Raw genomic sequence first — 20,256 nt, forward strand, 5'->3', positions numbered from 1 at the left:
ACTGGCCTCTCACTGTTGTGGCCTCTCCCGTTGTGGAGCACAGGCTCCGGACACAGACGCTCGGCGGCCATGTCTCACGGGCCCTACCGCTCCGCGGCATGCGGGATCCTCCCGGACCGGGGCACGAACCCGTGTCCCCTGCATCGGCAGGCGGACTCTCAACCACTGCGCCACCAGGGAAGCCCTTGGCTTTCTTTATATGTGAAGCAGAGGCAATAACACACCTGTTAGTGTAGGCACTAAATGGGGGAGTCCACATAAAACTCCTACACACTCACACTGTTCAACACAGTGTGGCCACTCTGAGCAGGGCCAGTTGCTGACGGCCTCCTCCAGCCCAACGCTGTCGAAGTTCATTCTGCGACCTCAGCTCCAACTGTCCTTCAAGATGGGCATGATCATCCCTGTGGTCAAGATGAAGAAAATGAGACTCAGGAAACTTAAAGCCAAAACAAATCCCAATTTGCACGACTAGAAAATCACCTTGGACCCAAACATGCATCACCCTTGGTACTGTGTGTGGAATATCCCACTCCCTCACCTTGAGGGTTATGTAAAAGTCCCCACCCTGTTAAGCTTAGGTGTGCCCATGACACATGGCTTCGACCTGTGAGCTGCAAGTGGAAGCAGGTGTCACCTGTACCCAGAAGCTTTGAGAACCTCTACGGGCTTCCTCCTCGTCTGCCTGGGTCCAGAGGGAGGGCAGGCGAGACATGGGGATCCAGACCCACAGTTAATGCCCCTTCCTTAATGCCCCAAGCTTCGCTCAGATCGAATCACGTTAAAAGCCTGTTGTCGTTACCATTTAGTATCAAGAAATTATTAATCAGTCATGTCCAGATAACAATAATCCTCTGCTTATTTAATTTGCAAAGCTTCTGTGCTTAGTATTTAGTGATTAGGATGAAGTGAAGTTTCCATGTAACATAAATATTTGTTGTAATACTAAAATTGTGTTAGCAAATTTTTCTTCCTTAGGCAGTGAACAGTGAATAAATCTAAATGTGAATTTAATTATTCAGGATAAGGCACAATTCCATAGATTTAGCTTCAGAAACTGTTGAAATTTGTTGTTATGATTATATATCTGAGATAAATTAGTTTCTGAGTCTTTATTTTCAGAAATCCAAACTCAGAAATGAAATTAGGTCTGGATAATTCATATTCAGTACATTCCAGTTTTAATGTAACTGGATCATGATGCATTGAAACCTGGTAACAGTATTGGCCAATTTACAGGGCAAACTAATTAGATAATCTGATAACCCATAAAATAATCCTATGAAGGACTCGACATTTAAAATGATGGAGACACTATATGTAATGATTAAAGGTATCAGGCCAGGAGAAAATGATCCTATATAAAATGACTACTCACATGCAAAAAAAATGACTATTCATCCTTGCTATGTTTAGGATGGGTCTCCTAACATAATTTGTAAACTATAAATTAACACAAAAGGAACTAGTAGTTTTTTACATCACAATGTAAATCAAAAGATTCCGATACCAACTGCATCACCTACGAAAGGAACAGAAAAGGGCTTATAATTTTTTTTTTTTTGTTTATTGCGTGATGACTTTCTGTGTTCCTCCTACAACTGCTATATGGGGCACTTAGGAAGCAATGGTATGAAAGTAAAGTAGAAAAAGAAGCAAAGAAAATATTCATTTTTGTTCAGCAATATAAAACATGAAACAATAGAAACACTTGAAATATAAACAATGAAATATATTGTAAACCCAAGAGTATACAGCATTCTGAAATACATGAGCCAGCGTTTCAAATAAACATGCAAAAGTGACGGTTAGGTGTGCTAGAAAGGTGTGTCTAATACTGTAGAATATTACACTCACTTTATTTTTAATTTGATATTACAGAAATGAAATTTGCGCTGAAGAGGAAAGCAAGAACCATACTGATACTCCAAGATCTTCCTAGCTCCTCAGAAAGGTTAGTGAAACTATTAAGCATTCTTTGAAGTGGAGGAGATTAAGGAGACAGCTCATTGAGGGGAATAAATCTCTACCTGGAACAGAGGTCTGCAGTGGGGGCTGGAAAGCTATTTGAACAAAAGTCATAGCATTTGAGATAAGAAAGGGATGAGCAGCAAAGGAACCTAAGGCCCTCTCTTTCAGAATAAAATTCGTGGAAATTTATTCTCCCATAGCCTATCTATAAGTGCAATTCCTGAGACCTTTCCGATTCAATAGTCTAATAAAATGACTCTGGCATCGCATGTCATTTGCTCCATGTTAATTCCACTTATATCTGTCATCCCCTCTTCATCAGTCAACAAATATTTACCAAGAAGCTGTCATCTGCCTGGGACTGTGAAGGTGCAGGACAGAGAGATCGCAGGGACACCACACCTCTCCTCAACGAAGTTTCCTAGCAACAAGGACACCCTGTGCCCTCAGGATCCCAGAGGCAGCACTGAGCTGCTAAGCACCTGCCTTGGAATCTGACGTAGGAGACCCAGCGCTCAGGTGGGGCTTGCTGAGGTGCTGCACCACCTACGCTCAGTTCTGTGGGCTCCTCTGAACACTTTTGCATACGCGCTGTTTTCTGAAAAGAGCCACGTGAGGAAGTGACTGGGACTGTGAGTCAGTTTTTACCAACGACTAACAGGGACCTGGGATTTTAGGCATTTTACTCTTCATAAGAGATTTAACCACAGAGCTGAGCAAGCCCAGTACGTTTCTTGATAACCATTTCATTACACGCCTCCTGCATGTGATTTAATTCCACACTCTGCTGGGCAGTGGTGGAAATTTTAAACGTCTGACGTGTTTTGTGTTTTTTGTTTTGGGGGGTTTTGGGGGGTTTCTTTGTTTTCTTTTTTCTTTCCCTCCCCCCACCGCCACTTTCCCCCCTTGGTGTCCATACATTTGTTCTCTACACCTGTGTCTCTATTTCTCCCTGCAAACCGGTTCATCTGTACCATTTTTCTAGGTTCCACATACATGCATTAATATACAATATTTGTTTTTCTCTTTCTGACTTACTTCACTCTGTATGACAGACTCTAGATCTATCCACGTGTTTTGATGTGGAAGATCTCAGTGACCAAATTAGTTTTATTATCTGATCCAAGTCATGTCATTTCAGTCGATAAATGTGTGCCAGGGTCCATTAATATACAGATAGATGATAGATAGATATAGATAGATAGATAATAGACAGATATAGATAGATGATAGATATAGATAGATGGTGGATAAACAGATATAGATAGATAATAGGTAGACAGATAGAAATCAATAGATAGATAGGAGATAGATCGATAGACAGTTTGATTCATTGATAGAGAGATGAGAGAGAGACGGAGAAAGAGAGGGAGGAAGGGCATCCATAGCTTCCATATGGATTAGAGGGAATTCCCTTTATTTTTGAGGGTGTCCTGTGACTACACTGAAGAATCTAAGTTTATCCATATATTTTATTTCTTTTTTTAAAACTATGAGGCAAATACATTAACAATGGTCACTTCTGGGTTGTGGATATTCAGCTGTTTGCATCACTTTAGCATCTCTTTCACCTTTTTTGCATAGTTAACAAACATTTTACAATTTTTAAACAAATCTATTGATTTTCCAAAACAATTTTGCTTTTCCATATTTACTTGCAGTTGAAATAGTTTCATCTGCCACATATAAAGAGCTTTTCTAGGAAAAATGTTTGTGAAGAGTTTTCCTTTCCTGTCATGTCAGTTTACCCCAGAAGTTCTCTGCATCAGGCATTGTATGAGGAAAGATTCAATCATAGGAAGGGATGTGGATAAGGATAAATATGAGACTCAGTTAAGAGAAACAATTACTTTAACAGTACTTGTATTTACTCATTGGGGTTCAACATATACAACCAAGTAAACAAACTGGGAACAGAGAGTTATAATAATATGAGACTACTCAGAAGGGATAGGCTAGGACAAGAGTGGAAGTGGTCTGAACCCTACAAACTACATGATGGAATAGAAGTCTTTCCTGGTCAGGTTCAGTGCATATGATGATGACTTTCAGAAAAGAATCTTTTGAGAATGCAGGTCATGTCAAAATTTTAATGTGATAAATTAATGAAATTGACACATAGAATGGACCGGCAATGGATGTATTTTGTTTCTACCAAAACGTTCTTTAGTTAAAATTTAATCTGAGAAAGGGACAAAACCTCCACATGCCCAGAGTCTAATTCTGAAGTCTGGCTTGAGCTTGAGAGAGTGTCACCTCAGTTCTTCACTCCACCTGTAAGGAAGGAGAGACACAGAGAGGCCACCTCATAGTCCTCCTCTGGCTACTTCCTGGCTCACAGGGTCTGCTGAGCCTCGCAAGACCCCAGCCAGGGCACATCTGTTGCCTTGACTGTCTGTTTGGTTCTCTGCTTGTGTCTGTGCTGCAAGGGACCAAGAAATAAGCTGAGGAGAACCTGGAGGGGCACAGAAGCTGAGGCTTTAACTCACTAGAATGTTCTGGTGCTTTATGAGTTTTACTGTTTTGAAAACATTTACATAAGGCTGGCCCAGGGTGCTGAGGCTGCAGGTGCTAATTTTATGAATCAGATCAACTTCTCACTTGTTAGCTGCAGTTGTATACATTTCCCCCTAAAGACATGGTAGCCTCCAACTGTATTAGTAAACACGAAACATTGGAGAATCAGGTTCTTTGTGAGGATGGCCATGTGTTTTAACCCAGCAGTGAACATTGCTTGTGTACAGACACACTCATTCCCCATGAGTCAGCTACTTAGGAATCCATGCAAGGTAGTTTGATTTGTTTGCTCCATTTTGTTTAGATGTTTAGCTTTTGCCAAGAAGCCAGGGAATACTTCTATCAGAAAGGCAGAATAGCAGAGTGATTAAGCGTTCTGTAATCAGACTTGGCTCCCAATGTATGCTCTCTTAGACTTAAGAGTTAGATGCCCTTGGCAACGAACTTACACTTCATAGCTTTAGTTTTCTCATCTGTAAAATGAGTAGGAAGATATTCTCTGCCCCGTATGGTCATCATGCCTGATTCATAGTAATCAAGAACCCAGTATATGTTAATTTGGGGCATGAGAGTAGCAACAAAAAATGGTTGTATAAGCAGTGGTCCTACTTACTGTGAGTAACAGGAAGAGAAAGTCAATGTGAAGGGCGTAAGACGTGGTTGAATTGAGCACTCTTGGGGAGAAAAGTCACCATCCTGTGAACACTCTCCAGTCTGTCCATAGAAACAGTTTATTAGCCCAGCTCCTTCCAATACAGGTATCATGAAAACCCATGGCCATTGTGATAAAAGCAGAGAAGAGGAAAACCATGTGATTTAAAAGGACAACTTCAGAGGCCTCTACCTGAGCAGTGGTTTAACTGATCTACTTGATAGATGACAGTTTAAGGTGTAGTGAAGATAGTTGAGTAGGAAATGCAAGCAAACCTCTCTACCCACCTGTACTTCCAGAAATGATCTCAAAGGAAATGACAACAACAGTCCAAAAAGACTAAACGTTGGTGTTTCCATAAGAAGAACATGAAGAAGGGAGAGTGGTGATAAATTGGATACAAGAGTCTCTGATGGACTAGACACCCCAGTGGAATCAACAGAGGATTGTAACAGGAATGACTGACAAGCAATCTGGGAGGAAGAGAGGTTTGGACAGTGAGTTTAGATGAGGAGGATTGTCAGGGAGTAGCAGAACCCGAGACTTTCTTTGCGGCCTGTGTAAGCAGGATGGGTGAGGCGGCCACTGAGATGTTCACCCTTGGAAGCCGGGGTCTCCAAGCACTGAGATCACACAGAGCAGTAGCTACACTTAGGCTGGGGAGAAGACTATGGACCAAGGGCCAACGTCTTTGACGAATGAGGGTCTACATCATGCAGACAATAGAGAGAGGATAGGATGAAAAGTCTGGCTTTATGAAGAGGGGAATTGTAAAGACACAAGCTATTTTTGGACACTGACACATACTGAACATGTAAAGCCACTAACTGGTTTCAGTTCATAGAGAGCTTCAAGAGTAGAGTTAGATTTGAGCTAAGACACGAAGGTGGTACATGTGCTCTGATGAGAGCTTGTGAATACAGTACAGAGGGTGCTGGTTGTGGAGTGATTGTTCTAGAGGATGTCATGCAAAAACCTCAGGGAGTCTGGGAGGCAGATAGGGGCATGTGGACTCCGGGAAGTGGGAAGCATTTTGAGTACAGCAGAATAGGAGCATGCAGATTGCTGAACAGCTTTACATTACCTGTGAGTGAGGCTCATGCCTGTTTTCTCCAGTATTAAGAACACGTTGTGTCTGCCATATGATGTAAGACCACCTGACCTGTCCTTCCTCTCACTGAAGATCTCTGGACTTGTCCTCAGTCTTATTTGAGAGTCAGGGTATAAACACATTTGATCATACAGATAAACATATGACAGTATCATGAGTTTATTTTAGAATATGTTTTGCTGAGCTGATAAGTTATGTGGAAGTGAAGAGGTAAGAAATGACATCATCAAGCCCACTCCTGACCTTCCATGTCTTCATGAGTGAGGTCCTGCTGCAGGCGGGTGGCACAGAGGGTAGAGCCCCTGAAATCTCTAAGCCAGCTGACGGGGACCAGCCACACTGCGGTCCCAGGCTGTCTGGTCTCCTAAGGAAGAATCTATACATTTCATTTTGTCTTTGGAATAACCTTTTTTGAATATATCAATTTTCTTGGAAACTATTTTCCCCAAAGGGCTCTGTCTAAACACCACAGCTGGTTCCATCCATGCAGCGTGTTCAGCATAAGCCCAAAGTTCTCTGTCCTAAAAAATTCTACGGTTTACCATGCTTTCATGTTGATTTCCCATTTATTTGGATATTCTACCCACAATGTGCTGACATCATTCTACTACTGAAATCCATAGTTAGGATGGTTCCAAAGCCTCAGATCAAAATGTGCAGTTAGGAGTGATGTCGTCATGGAAGACTAAGAGTTTCCACTGTCTGCCCCCCAATTTAGATGATCACCTGTGGACTTGAGAGCCTTCCTGAAGTCCAGGGGTCCAGCAGAGAAGTTCCACACACCTTTGGAGCAAAAAAAAAAAATAGGAGCAGATGCAATGCAGAGGGACCTGGAGCAGTCTGGCTTTGCCCAAGTGGCACAGCCAAGGGCCATGATTTCTCCTTTTGGGGGGACAGTGAGATTGTGCAACAGTGCTGGCCTCCCAGCTGCACAGGACCTTGTCACAGAGGCCCATGTCTCTCTCTCCCCATCCAGAGTACTGAAAGTCAATGAAATCAGGAAAATAATACACAAAATAGAGCCAAACCCTAACCTGGAATACAGTGTTGTTTTGTTTGTGCCTCAATCTTTTGAAAAGAGGAACGATAGAGAAACATGGAATGCTCCGGAATAAGACAGGTCTTCTGTGTCTGGATGTGAGACCAGACCGGTTCTGCTTGAACAACTTGGGGAAAAAAATCATGTGACAATTAAAAGATGTTGGATGAAATGTAACTCCTGACTGCTTATTGAAAGACAATCCGTGGAGGAAACACCAGGCTCATCCCGGTGGCCAGAGGGCAGACTTGACCTGCCTCGGTGACCACAGAATCTGCTCTTACTAAACTCCCAGTCATCCCTCATCTGCTTTTGCACCGGTTTGAGGAGCTGAGTTAAGATTGAGGCCTGCTCACAGCCACACACCTGAGGGAATCAGAGGGAGAGAGGATGCCACTTACGCTGTTATTATTATTATTATTATACTTGGTATGAAAGAAATACAAGATCTGTCCGCGTATCATTCTACTCACTCTCCTGCCTTTGATGGGAAAGCCTGAGTGCCCTGTCTGTACCCACATACTTGAGGAAGTGCACATTCACGGGAGTAACTGTGTCTGTGGGAGAAAAAGCTTGGGCTACAGTATGTAGAATATTAAGAAAGTATCAAGTGGCAAAACTTTTGAGTCAAGATGCCTCCTTTCAGGAACTGCGAAATCTCAGGCCAGTTTCAGGAACGGGGGCAGAAATCCAAGTGACACTCAGCATCCTGCTTCAGATTTGATGACTCAGATATTCACAGGCCTGCGTTTTGATGAGTTGCTAGCAAGAGGAGCCCCGCGTCTACAAACGTCCAGCCCCTCAGAGGGATTGGCCGTCACGGACACATTGCTAACCAGCACTTACACGTGGTTGGTCAGCACTGGGGAGTGGAATGTGCCGTTTTTGTTCAAAAAGAGGGAGCCACCACCTTTGAAGATGCCACCACCCGGTTAGCTGGTGCAGGTTCACGGTGTTCTATCTACTCCCTTTCCAAAGGAGCACCGCATTCTGCACTGACAAAGAGGCCTTCCTGGTTTGCTGCGCCAGCCAATTTTTTCTCTTTTTTAATCGTTAGCAGGGAGGGTGTCCTTGCGGTGCCAGGGTGTCATTGCTGTCCACAGCAATCCCGACAACAGAATGGGGGATGTTTAGACCGCAAAGTAATTAGGAGACTCTCAGAGGAAGTCCCACACGAAGCTGATCTCCTGTGAGAGCCAAGCCAGTGTCTCAGAACTGGGTCGCACAGAAACGCTTCTCAGCTTTCAGCTTGGATCTGCTCTCTTGTCTGTTCCTGGAGGGCCACGGTGCCCTGAGTGGTTCCCTGGACGCTTGCCCCGTTGGCCCCTGTCCTCGGGTCCTGAGGAGGGGAGCTGGCCAGCACCCCGCTGTGCCTTATTAGGACTGTGGCTCCCGAAGTCAACGCTATTCATTCTGACACACGCGCCTCCCCTTCAGAGATCGACTTTTTCTGCTTGTCAACTTCATGCTGATCCTACAAGATCCAATTCAAGTATCACCTGTGTCATAAAGTTACCCAGTTCCGCCAAAGAAGTCCTTGGTCACGAATTTCCATTATACAGAATCTGCAGGCGCATTGATCCTGGATGTCCAGCCTCCAGAACCGTGAGGGATCAGTGTTGGTTGTTTATCAGCTGCCCTGTCTGTGGTGTCCTGTTAGAATGTCCTGAATGGGCCAAGGCAGGGGTCGCACTCTGTTTTTTCAACTCAATGTTGTGTAAACCCAGACCTCCGATGAGAGAGACTGCTGGTCTCTGATCTCTCACGAGGTTGTAACACGATCTCCTTCGTAGAAGAAGGCAATTGGCAGCTGATAAAGGAGTGAAAACCAAGTCTGAGTGTGAGGCCAAGCAGTCGCCCACGTGCTTTCTGGTGCCCAGTCCCATTTCTCGTCTCTCCCAGTGGACAAGGGGACCCTGGATGTGGCCAGGAGGTGTGTGTGGACACAGACGAGTCTCCACACTTGGAACTCTATGCCTCGTAGATAATTGTAAGATTGCTGAAGTGACAAAGGTCTTCGGTACCTGAATAAAATCTGCATGGGTCCTTCTGAGCCCCCCAAACAAAAATAATAATGGATTGCCTAGTATGGTTCGCCCATGTAAAAAAATCACACTGCCATTTTTCTTACTGTTAGATTTATTAAGATATGATAAATATCACTTAAACAGATATTATTTTAAAAGATCCCAGAGTTGACAGAAATAGCAGTAGCTACTGTTCATTAAGCATCTTCTGTGCATAAGCCACTGTGCTAGGAACTTGAGAGATATTTTCTCAAATCTTCCCAATAGCCTGGTATGGTAATTACTGTTACGCTCCATTTATAGAAGAGCACTCTGAGCATGATGGATTAAGTGAAGAGCTGAAATTCAAACTTGCTTCTTCCAGGTTTAAAGCCAATGTCACACCTGGATAACTTTCCTTGCCATGTTTCTGGGGAGCAAGGTTAACCCCAGGGGAAGTCGGCAGCTTTCCAGAAAGTTGGAGAAGCCGGACACCCGACATGCCTCGCTGTGGGAGGATTGACGTCCACCTTGAGGGGCGACAGCTTCCAAGACACAGACTCCGGTGGCCTTGCACTGGTAAGGGGCCACAGGGTCCTCAAGTTCATTGTCCTGAAGATGTGTGAGCAGATAGATGCTCTGTCGACGTGGAATGCGTGCGTGTGTGGTTCTAACATAAGGAGAAACAATGCTGCAAGGCGGGAGGTGGGGAGCAGCGGTTCTCTGACTTTGGCCAAGTGTGAGGAACTGTGACTGTGGGCCAGGGGTGTGTGTGCTCAACACTTGTCTCCTGGCCGACCTGGGGCCACTGCTCCTGCTTTGGCTCATTGGAGAAGCTGTATTTTACTTAGGGAGATATGAGGTTATTCCTAAATAATTCAGGGCTACTGGGAGGGCGAAAGCAATTGTGAGAATATTACATTTCCATTAGACGTATTGAGTGCAACCAGACTGTCAAGGGTTCTCTCGTGGGTGGGATTCTGCAGGCTGTTAGGGTTGGTGGCAGTCGTCAGCACGGGGCATGTTAAATCGTTGAAGTTGAAGGTGGAGAAGTAAGTGTTACAAGATACTCAGGGATTCCACAGGCAAATAAACTCTGGTAAAAGATGTTGGCTCATGAAAAGTATTTTATGCAAAAGGACTCGGAATGAAAGTAGGAAAAGGGTGACAATCAGTCACCCTTACTGAAATATATGGGAAAAATCATTCGTTTAAGTCCATTATCAAAAGTATCTAAAAACCCCACTGGACAGGAAGAGTTCAGTCCATCTATTGCTTTGTCCCCGGAGACAGTGCCAGTAAGAGCAAAAGAAAACATTCTCTTTTTTCCAGTCAGAGAAGGAAGAGGTGTTAAGGTAAGTTTTCCTATTGTTACCACGAGACTGTGACCCGGCAGCCTCTTGCAAGCCTGAATCCAGGTTCAGTATCTTTTCATTCAGTTACTTGTTCAGGGGTGGGGGACCTACTGAATAAAAACACTGGTTAAGCTGAGATGATATTCTGGGCTTCTTCTGCTAAAATGTGACATTGCTAAAATGTTTTAGGGTTTTGTCTTAAGTGCATGTGAAAATGGCTGATGCTATGGAATTACGGAAGGGCGGAGGCATATTGCACATCTTAATTAGTTCAATCAAACTGGATACAGGAGTGACTCTGGACAGGCCCACCTCACTAGTTTCCACCACATGCATCTTCCTCTCTTTGCAATCCATGTACCACATTATAGTGAGAGTTTTCAATTTCTTTTTTATCAGCTTGTTAGACGCGTAAGTGACAAATGGTAAAATGCACTCTTTTTAAGGGTATAGGTTAATGAGCGTCGACAGATGTATTTACAGATCTTTTAACCACAACCACAAACAAGACGTAACATTTCTGTCACCCTAGATGTTCCTTTATTCAGCTTTGCAGTCAGGCCCCTGCCCGCTCCCAGCCCCTGATTAACACTGGTCTGATTTCTCTCCCTATAATTTCGCCTTTTTCGGAACAACCTGTAACTGAAATCATACCAATGTAGCCTCCAGCATCTGGTTCCTTTAACTTAGCATGGACCTTCTGAGATGCATCAGTGCTGTTGTGTGAATCACGTGATGTCCATGCTGGGTCTTGTTCTGTTACAGGTGCATCACATCTGTTTATCTGTTCAAAACTTGGTGGGCATTGTTTTCTTTTCCCCATCTATTGGTGATTATGATTAAACATCATGCACATGTGTGTCCTTAGTTTTCATTTCACTTGAGTAGATACCCATAGTGGGCCTTATGGTAAGCATATGTTTAATTCTATAAGAAACTGCCAAAGTGCTTTCAAAATGGGTTGTACTATCTTGCATTTACATCAGCAGTGTACTGTTCGGTAATATTTTTTCTTGTAATTTTTTTTATGGTTTTGCTTTCAGAGTAGTTGTATTCTCACCAAATTAGTTGAAATGTGTTCTCTCCTCTTTTATCTTCTGGAAGACTTTGTGTTGAATGGCTTTTATTTCTTTGAAAAATTATTTGGTAGATTTTAACAAGGAAGACGTCTGAAACGGGAATTTTCTTTCTTTAGTGGAATCATGGTGATTCTGGTCATCTCTCTCTTCTTGGGTGAGACTGCATACTTTCTATTTAATCTATCAAATATATTGCCTTGAAGTTTTTTAATATTCTTTTATCTTTTTAATGTCGTTAAGGTCTATGGTCAGCTCACTCTTCTACTCCTAATATTGGAAATTTGTGTCCTTTGTTTTTCTTGATCACTCTAGCTAGACTTTTAGTAATCTTCTTAATCTTCTCAAAAGGTCAGTTTTGGTTTCACTGATTTTCTCTAATTTTCTGTTTTCTACTTCATTGATTTTTGCTCTTTATAATTTCCCTTTTCCATTTTCTTGGTATTTAATTAACTTTTCTTTTTCTATTTTCAAAATTTGGAAACTTATACCACTGATTTGAGACCATGTTTTATTTTCTAATATAAGCATTTCTTGAATTAAAGCCCCCTCCAGGCACTACTTTAGATGCATCTCACCCAGTTTGATGAATTCTGCTTCATTTGTATTCAATTAAGATGTCCTATAACTTCCCTGCGATTTCTTCTTTGGCTATTGGATTATGTAAAAGAATGTTGTTTAATTTCCAAATATTTGGATATTGTCAAGATACCTCTGTGTTCCTGACATTTTTAATTTAATTCTGTTGTGTTCTGTTGCGTTCAGAGAACACACGTAGTATAATTTCAGTGCCTTTACATGTGGTGATATTTGTTTTATGGCCAAGAGGACCATATCTTGACAAACGCTTCATGTGCACTTCACAGCCATGTGATGCCTCTGCTATTGCGTGGAGTATCCTACAAAATGTCAACTAGGTAGAGTCAGCATGTCGGTATTGTTCAGGGCTCTGGGCTCTCATTTCTGTGTGTCTGTTTATTCTATCAATTACTAAGAAAGAGGTGTTCAACCCTCCAAAAGTAATTTTGGATTTGCCTATTTCCCTTTTCAGTTCTGTCAGATTTATCTTGAACCTTTGTGATTAGTTCCAAACATATGAATTCTTCGTGATGAATTATCTATTTTTATATAATGTCTCTCTTTATGTGGTAATATTCCTTGCTATATGGCCTACTTAGATGTTAAAAATTAATTAATGTTAACACACTCATTTGCTTATACATACATATTTAATGCCTATGCATTGGTTACAGATATTTAAGTCTTTAAAAAATAGTCATAATTTTAATACTATTTTCAAATGCATAATAAAATACATAAATACAAACATATAGTTAATGCAATTTTAAACCAGTTTCTGAATATAAAACTGACAAGTTTGAATAACTTAAGAACTTTATCAAGGTACACATTAAGATTAAATGTTCTTCTACTTGATTCTTCTTTAATAAATCTTCCTGCTTTTCACCCAAACCAAGTCATGTATCAGCAAATAAGTAATGGAAAATTGTTTCTGCATGATAATTATTTGAGAAATTTATAACTAAGAGACTATTTAATCAGTTAAAAATCAAACTTGTAATGGTAGACCTGAAGGGATTCAGAAAATAATCACTATAGCATCAAATAAATCTGAATTCTGAAAATGCGTTTGGGATTCAGACAGCCTGTTTGTTGGTTATTTAGTCTGTTTGAATATTAATTAGTGTATGTCCTTACATTTATGCTACCTGTGAAACTTATAAAACTGCCTTTATTTCTCTCAGAAGCTGGATTTGAGATTGATATTCATTTTCCCTCTAAACATGTTGATATCCTCTTGACTCTTATTTCTGCATGTTCCTGGGATTAATGTGTGAAGCTGTCTCTCGTTCCTCAAAGGATAAGCCCTACTCAGTCATCCCAGGCAGTGGTAACTCTAAGGCTGCCGGGCTCTAGTTTGCACTGTCCAATCATGCAGTCTAGACCTGTTAGGACCCAGAATCCTGTTACTGTTCGCCATGTGCTCACAGTCAGGGGCCGTGGCCAGTGAAGACAGAGGACTACTGCTTCATGGCTAGAGTAGTGTGGTCCTAAAAGAGGCCCCCACCGGCTTGTCGTTGTGACTGAAGCTCCTATAACAGCCACACATTTACCATTGCCTGAGAAGATGAATGTACCCCAACATGCTGACAGGGCTGCTTTCCAGGCGCCCCTGAGGCCCGCTTTTACCTGGTCTGTCGGGGCCTAAGGAGAGGCAGCTTGCTGATCTGGAGTGGAGGTCAGTGGAATAACTTGAACTCCAGGACGGAGCACGCCATCAGAAGAGAGGAACTTGCCGAGTGGATGGAAAGAAACTTGAAAGCAGAGGACACATGCGGGAAGGGTACATGAGAAGAGGGAAAATTTAAAAAAATAAAAGCCTGATAGTTCGTGGTTTTGCCCCAGATCTTTTCTGCCTAAACCAGTTTGACTCTTACCAGCGCCTGCCTGTAGGTAAATAGCTTCAAACCACAGCGCCCCAGTCTGCATATTGCCAAGGGGCTTACAAGAGGCCCTTGTCCAGTGCCCCCACTGTTTAAACCCTTCACAGAGTCCTGCTCTGTGGGGCCAGCCTCTGTCCATGCCCGACTCCTAGACCTTGCACCAGCCCATGGCAGGGTTTCACCCGCAGACAGCTCTGACGAGGAGCAGCGTTTTCATAGGGATCCTAAATCTGCCTGCTCTGATGTCGCATGTACATTTTAGTTGACAGTGGAGGTCAGATAGAAGGGATCGCCCTCCTCTTCCGGAGGCCAGCCCTTCATACACTTGAAACACTTATTGTACCTCCACCAATTCTCCGCACGCCACCCCCCATGTTCCCAGGTCTTTCAACACTCACTCACAAGACGTTCACCCTTCTGGCCACTATTTTAAAAATCCCACCTTGTCTATGTCCTTATTAATGTATGACGTTGATAACTAAAAAAACATCTTTCTCTATTGTCTGGAAAAGGCGGAGGAAAGGGGAAATCAGTCTTTTCCTAAACTATGCTTCCAGAAAAATCAGCGTTTATTTTTGGGGTCACCACACACCATCACATCAGAGCAGGTGATAAACAACGATTAGCTCTCCCTGTATTTTCAGAAGAACTCTGGAGACAAAGCGTTCCATCTGCTTCAGAAAGGTTACATGCACAGAGGAGGAAGAAAACATCCAGAACTGAGGATACCCTTTTATTTTCGTACTCCTACATGTTTTAAAATGGCTTTTTTTGTTTGTTTATTTTTTAAAAATAAATAAATTTATTTATTTTTGGCTGTGTTGGGTCTTCGTTGCTGCATGCGGGCTTTCTCTAGTTGCCGCGAGCGGGAGCTCCTCTTCATTGCAGTGCGCGGGCTTCTCATTGCGGTGGCTTCTCTTGTTGTGGAGCATGGGCTCTAGGCACACGGGCTTCAGTAGTTGTAGCTCATGGGCTCTAGAGCACAGGCTCAGTAGTTGTGGCACACGGGCTTAGTTGCTCCGCGGCATGTGGGATCTTCCCGGACCAGGGATTGAACCCGTGTCCCCTGCATTGGCAGGTGGATTCTTAACCACTGTGCCACCAGGGAAGCCCTTACATTTTTTACTTTTAAGAAAATAAAGTTTCTTCAACTCCCAAAGGAAGTAGATAGCAAAAATAATTCTCAGAACTTTTTGTCCCAAATGCTATGACTAGATGATTTTTTTACTTTAGAAAGGATTTTTGAGAACCACATAACCAAATGCACATTTTGAGCACTTGAGACACTTTTTTCCTGTTACGCATACATATTAATAGGAACTTTCATAGAATGCTGTATCTGTTGAACTATATCTTCATTAAATCTGAGAAATGTAAAAATCCAAATTCTTGAATAGGTCATCATTTCAAGAAATATGAATTATGCCAAATGTTGATGTTTTAAATAATATCAAGCTGATAAAATCAGTGTTCTTTCATTTCTCTGCATAATGTGCCTTCTACCACCAAACCAGTCATTGTATCAAGATATGGAAGGAGATAGTGCTGAGTGATAATGGGAAGAATTTTGCATAGCACAGGCTCTGGAGTTACACAGAATTGCCTTAGAATTGCAGCTCCACCATTCAGTAGTTGTATGAAATTGGAGAAATTACTTAACAGCTTTAGGACTTAGTTTTCTTATGTCAGACACAGGCAATGAAAAGGATTCTACTGTAATGATGTAGAAAAGCACTCAGAAGACATTCTTCACCAGGAAGCAGTACACAGTAGCTCCTGTCATTTCCTGTAATGAAGACGCTGGGCTAAATTCTCATCCTCCAAGCCTCCGTGTGTGTGACCACCACAAAGTATAGTTCGCAGAAAGGCCTTCCTCTTGTCCTCTGCACCTGGCTATAGGCCACTGTCCATGCCTGTGTTTGCCTTCATTAAGAACACCTTCCTCTTTCTAACTATACTCTGTTTTTTTTTTCCCCAAGGCCAATCTATAAGTAGAAGCCCAGGTGGGCAGAGGTGGGGAGCAGGCTAAGCCAGGCCCTGGCCACGCATCCCAGGGGCAGAGAACACCAGCATCACCTGCAGCATGTTAGGGACTCAGGTTCTCCATCATCAGATCTGCCTCCTTAGAGTCAATTTTTTAAGGCATTCATTGCCTGAGAGATGGATGGGCACATCCTAGTCTTAGCAGTACCATCTGGACCACCACACCATGAGGGAGGAAGACGGTGAAAGGCAAAGGTAGTGTGTAGGCTCATGGAGCGTCCCAGGTGAGAGCGACGCAGTGAGATCTGGTTGACCCCCTCATTTTACACACAAGGAAATTGTCAAAAAAACAAATTATTTTGCACAAATGCTCAAATTTGAATCCTTGAAAGTGAAAACTGGATCCCAATGCTTCAATATTTTTGTAGAATGATAATTCTGCTACTTTTGAGGGCCACATGGAAGAAAGAGGACTGAAGAAACAAAACCAGAGGATAAGTAACTTTAGTTTAAATCCCCGATGTTTATTTTCTCAGCATTAGATAATGAATTGAGATACATGGAGGTTTTGCCCTTCTTCTTCACCCAGAGAATCTCAGTGCCTGACACAGTGTGTAGGAAATAGTTTTGAATGAATGAACCAGAGCCAATGAACGGGAAGTAAGAAAGCTTGCTGCATGTGGAATGAAATAGTAGAATGTCGTTCATCTCCTCGGAAAGATCTGTGGAAGAGTTTGCTGGTAGCAAGAACACTGGGAGATTTGTGCACACTGATTAATTGAACATTTAAAAGCTTGTTTTCATGTACAGTTTACTCAATTTATAGATGCAATTACCGAATTTGCATGTACAAATGGATACAGCTGCAAAGCCCAAGGTATTTTTCTTTCATTAGATCTACTAAATTTGAATCAGAAAATAGGTTTAAAAGTCGCATAGCTCTCTCTGCTAATGATAAACACAGCCCAGCATCCTGTACTTGAGAAAGGTAATTGGGAAGGTCACTTATACCAAATAAACTAATAGGATTGAAATGCATGAAATCCTGTTTTACAGTTAAAATGCAAGAAGGGAACAAATCTTAATTACTTCCTACCTTGATCAACTTCCAACGCCTGCCTCAACTGTTTTAAATCAGTTATGTAGAAACAGGCCAGAGGAGTTCAGACAGCAACCTGGTGAAATATGTTCACAGCAATGATAATAAAACACAGTTCAAGTTATTATACAAAGTTGATGCTATTTTCTTTTCCTCATTTCACAAGGGAATTTAAAGGATGGACAAGACATTCTAAGGCTGTGGTAGGTAACACCATCAAAATTTGACTAGACTCACACTGAGAAATTTTGACTATATTTCCCTAATTTTTCTGAGCTCTTTCTCTGGCACTGACATTTTGCACTGCATAAAAGTGGCATTATGTAAAAATAAGAAAAAGGTGTTATTTTTAAGTACTGATTGCTTCCAAACAAAGAGAATTTTGTGGCAGTTGTGTATGGTCACCTCCAAAATCTTGAGCAGATACTGAATGTACAGGAAGGTTATTAGTAAATTCACATTCTTGGGAGTTTCTTCATGTTTTAAACTAATTCAAGAAGGATCTATCAGATAAATTTTAATATCAGACCGGAGTGATGATTTTGGTTTTCATCTGAGGTTTTCTAAATCAAACTGAAATGCTCCAACATTCATATATTTTAAATCATGTCAGTGCATTGTAAGCTGAAAGGCTTGCATCTTCCCGGTTGTAAATCTGACAGAGCCCTTCCATCCCAGATATTTCCAACCTTTTTATCTTCATTAAAGTAGAAGATAACCCTTCAGAAAGGGTTGAGGTGACAATCAGACTCCTGAACAGATGAAACAAATCCAATAAATTTCAGCTTGTTTGAGGCATTGCTGCAGAGCCCAAGCTGCCCACATGAGAATCTCTATAAGGTGATTTGTTCCTGCAAGCTAACATGGAGGTTCTTGGTTTTCTCGATTTATAAATTTCCTTGGAAATCTTTGACCATGGAGTCGTGCAACCTTGCCTTTAGGACTTCACGAGTTCCATGTTTCCCTTTGATGGCAGCATTTCATATTTAGTGGAATTCAGTGACAACCTACATGCACAGACTGATTTGACGTCTCCTGATAGTCTATCAGTAGACATAATATAACGTAAGTAAGGCTAAATTGATTTCCTTGTGGAAGCACACACTCATGCTCTGTGTGTGTGATAGTATTTCAGTTATGTCACTCAGAATTCTCACTGCCGTTGTTTTTCATAATAGTGGCTAACTGTTTATGGGTGCTCACAGGTGTGCCTGGCTTGCGTGTATTCTCTTCCTATAACCTGCAGTACAGCTCTGCAGTATAGGTATTATTATTATCTCCACTTTACGGATGAGAAAATGCAAGTCACTTGCAGGACTTACATCTAATGAATGGCAGATTGACTATCTAGGAAACGGGATTGAGACCCACTTATCTCAGTGGCATAACTAAAAACAGCTAAGGAGTATATTCAGGACTGCTGGTGTTAAGTCCAACTATTACTGTTAATTAGGTTTCCGGGGTTCACTTCTGGTTTGTATAGTTTCTTGTATATTAATGTAAAAGTTGGGCTTTTTAACTGCTAAGGTGTGTTCCAACTGAAAAATTATAAATAGAATCTAATAAAAACAAAATTGATTAAAAAAATTCTTTAGGGCTTCCCTGGTGGCGCAGTGGTTGCACGTCCGCCTGCCGATGCAGGGGAACCGGGTTCGCGCCCCGGTCTGGGAGGATCCCATATGCCGCGGAGCGGCTGGGCCCGTGAGCCGTGGCCGCTGGGCCTGCGCGTCCGGAGCCTGTGCTCCGCAACGGGAGAGGCCGCAGCAGAGGGAGGCCCGCATACCACAAAAAAAAAAAAAAAAATTCTTTAGAGCCTTTAGATTATCATTCTGAGTTTTAAATCTCACCTTTATTTAGATTAAGAATATGTAACAGATTGGCTTGTATATGATCTATATCACTCTAAATCTTCTGAAAGTTATGTTGGTTTTAAAAATGTATATTCTAGGTCTTAATTTACCTTATCAAAAGATTCTCAATTCCATTATTCATAATTAAAATAATAGTTGAATTCTAAGGCACAATACCCATACCTGGATTCCAACCACGTATTTTAAAGTCCTTATCTTGTCTTTGCTACACCTCTGTATAATGAAAGTTGTATCCCAAGGGTCCCTGGGCACCGAGCACCTAGTCAGCAGCCTGGGACAAATGCAGGAAGCTGCAGCCTGTGGGTCCCCTCTGAGGCAGCTCCTGATTTTAGGCACAATGTTTGTCTGGGATCTACATCCCAACATGTTTTTTAAAATCTTTACTTACTTACTACTGCTTTCATTTACTTATACCTAGTTTGGTATAAGTAGTCTCGTCATTAGTCTCTTAAAAAAAAAAAAAGAAAGACCAGGATTGTATTAGGCAGGTTAGAGAAAATGAAGGGCTGACATTTGGAACTAAACAATGTGAGGACTGTTTGAATATAACTACCTATGACTCTGTCCTACCTGTTTCTTCCCTGAAAACCATGGCCTATGGCTATATCCCTGACCTCCCCTGTCTGACACAATGTCATGATTTTCTTTGCTCCCTATGGCCACCAAGATGGTTTGCCTAGACTACATCACAGGTCAGCCACCACTGCTAACTGATGCTGTCCAATAACAACTCACAAAGTGTTAAGCCTCTGGGAACTAAAACAAGATTGTCCATGATTCTCCTGATCTTTTGAACCAAATTCCCCTTTGGAAGCAACCTCACCAACTATCACTGTGATGGTTGTGTGTAGAAATGAGCCAGGACCAAGCTTCGTGGAGCCCATCCATTAAATCAGGCATTGAGCAGATAGAGCCATTTCTTCTCTATTGCCTACAATAGAATATATTCAGAGCACTTCATATTTCACTATAATTGTCAGCAAAATGATTTTCATTGAATTTCATTTCTTCTCTTAATAAAAAGAGCCTTCATTCCCTGGTGGCGCAGCGGTTGCGCATCCGCCTGCCGATGCAGGGGAACCGGGTTCGCGCCCCGGTCTGGGAGGATCCC

The 20,256-nt window shown here is 42.1% G+C and overlaps 1 protein-coding gene across 1 annotated transcript in view; it reads left to right on the forward strand.

Annotated features, from left to right (window-relative positions):
• ADARB2 (adenosine deaminase RNA specific B2 (inactive)) overlaps positions 1 to 20,256 on the forward strand; it is a 551,384-nt gene that overhangs the window by 52,791 nt on the left and 478,337 nt on the right. The window contains exons 2-4 of the mRNA XM_024129558.2: positions 1,882 to 1,954; positions 2,294 to 2,490; positions 9,682 to 9,875. The gene's annotated coding sequence lies outside the window, so the exon portion shown is untranslated. The remainder of the gene's footprint in view (positions 1 to 1,881; positions 1,955 to 2,293; positions 2,491 to 9,681; positions 9,876 to 20,256) is intronic.

The sequence above is a fragment of the Physeter macrocephalus genome, chromosome 11 (assembly GCF_002837175.3).
Source record: "Physeter macrocephalus isolate SW-GA chromosome 11, ASM283717v5, whole genome shotgun sequence".
Lineage (NCBI taxonomy): Eukaryota > Metazoa > Chordata > Mammalia > Artiodactyla > Physeteridae > Physeter > Physeter macrocephalus.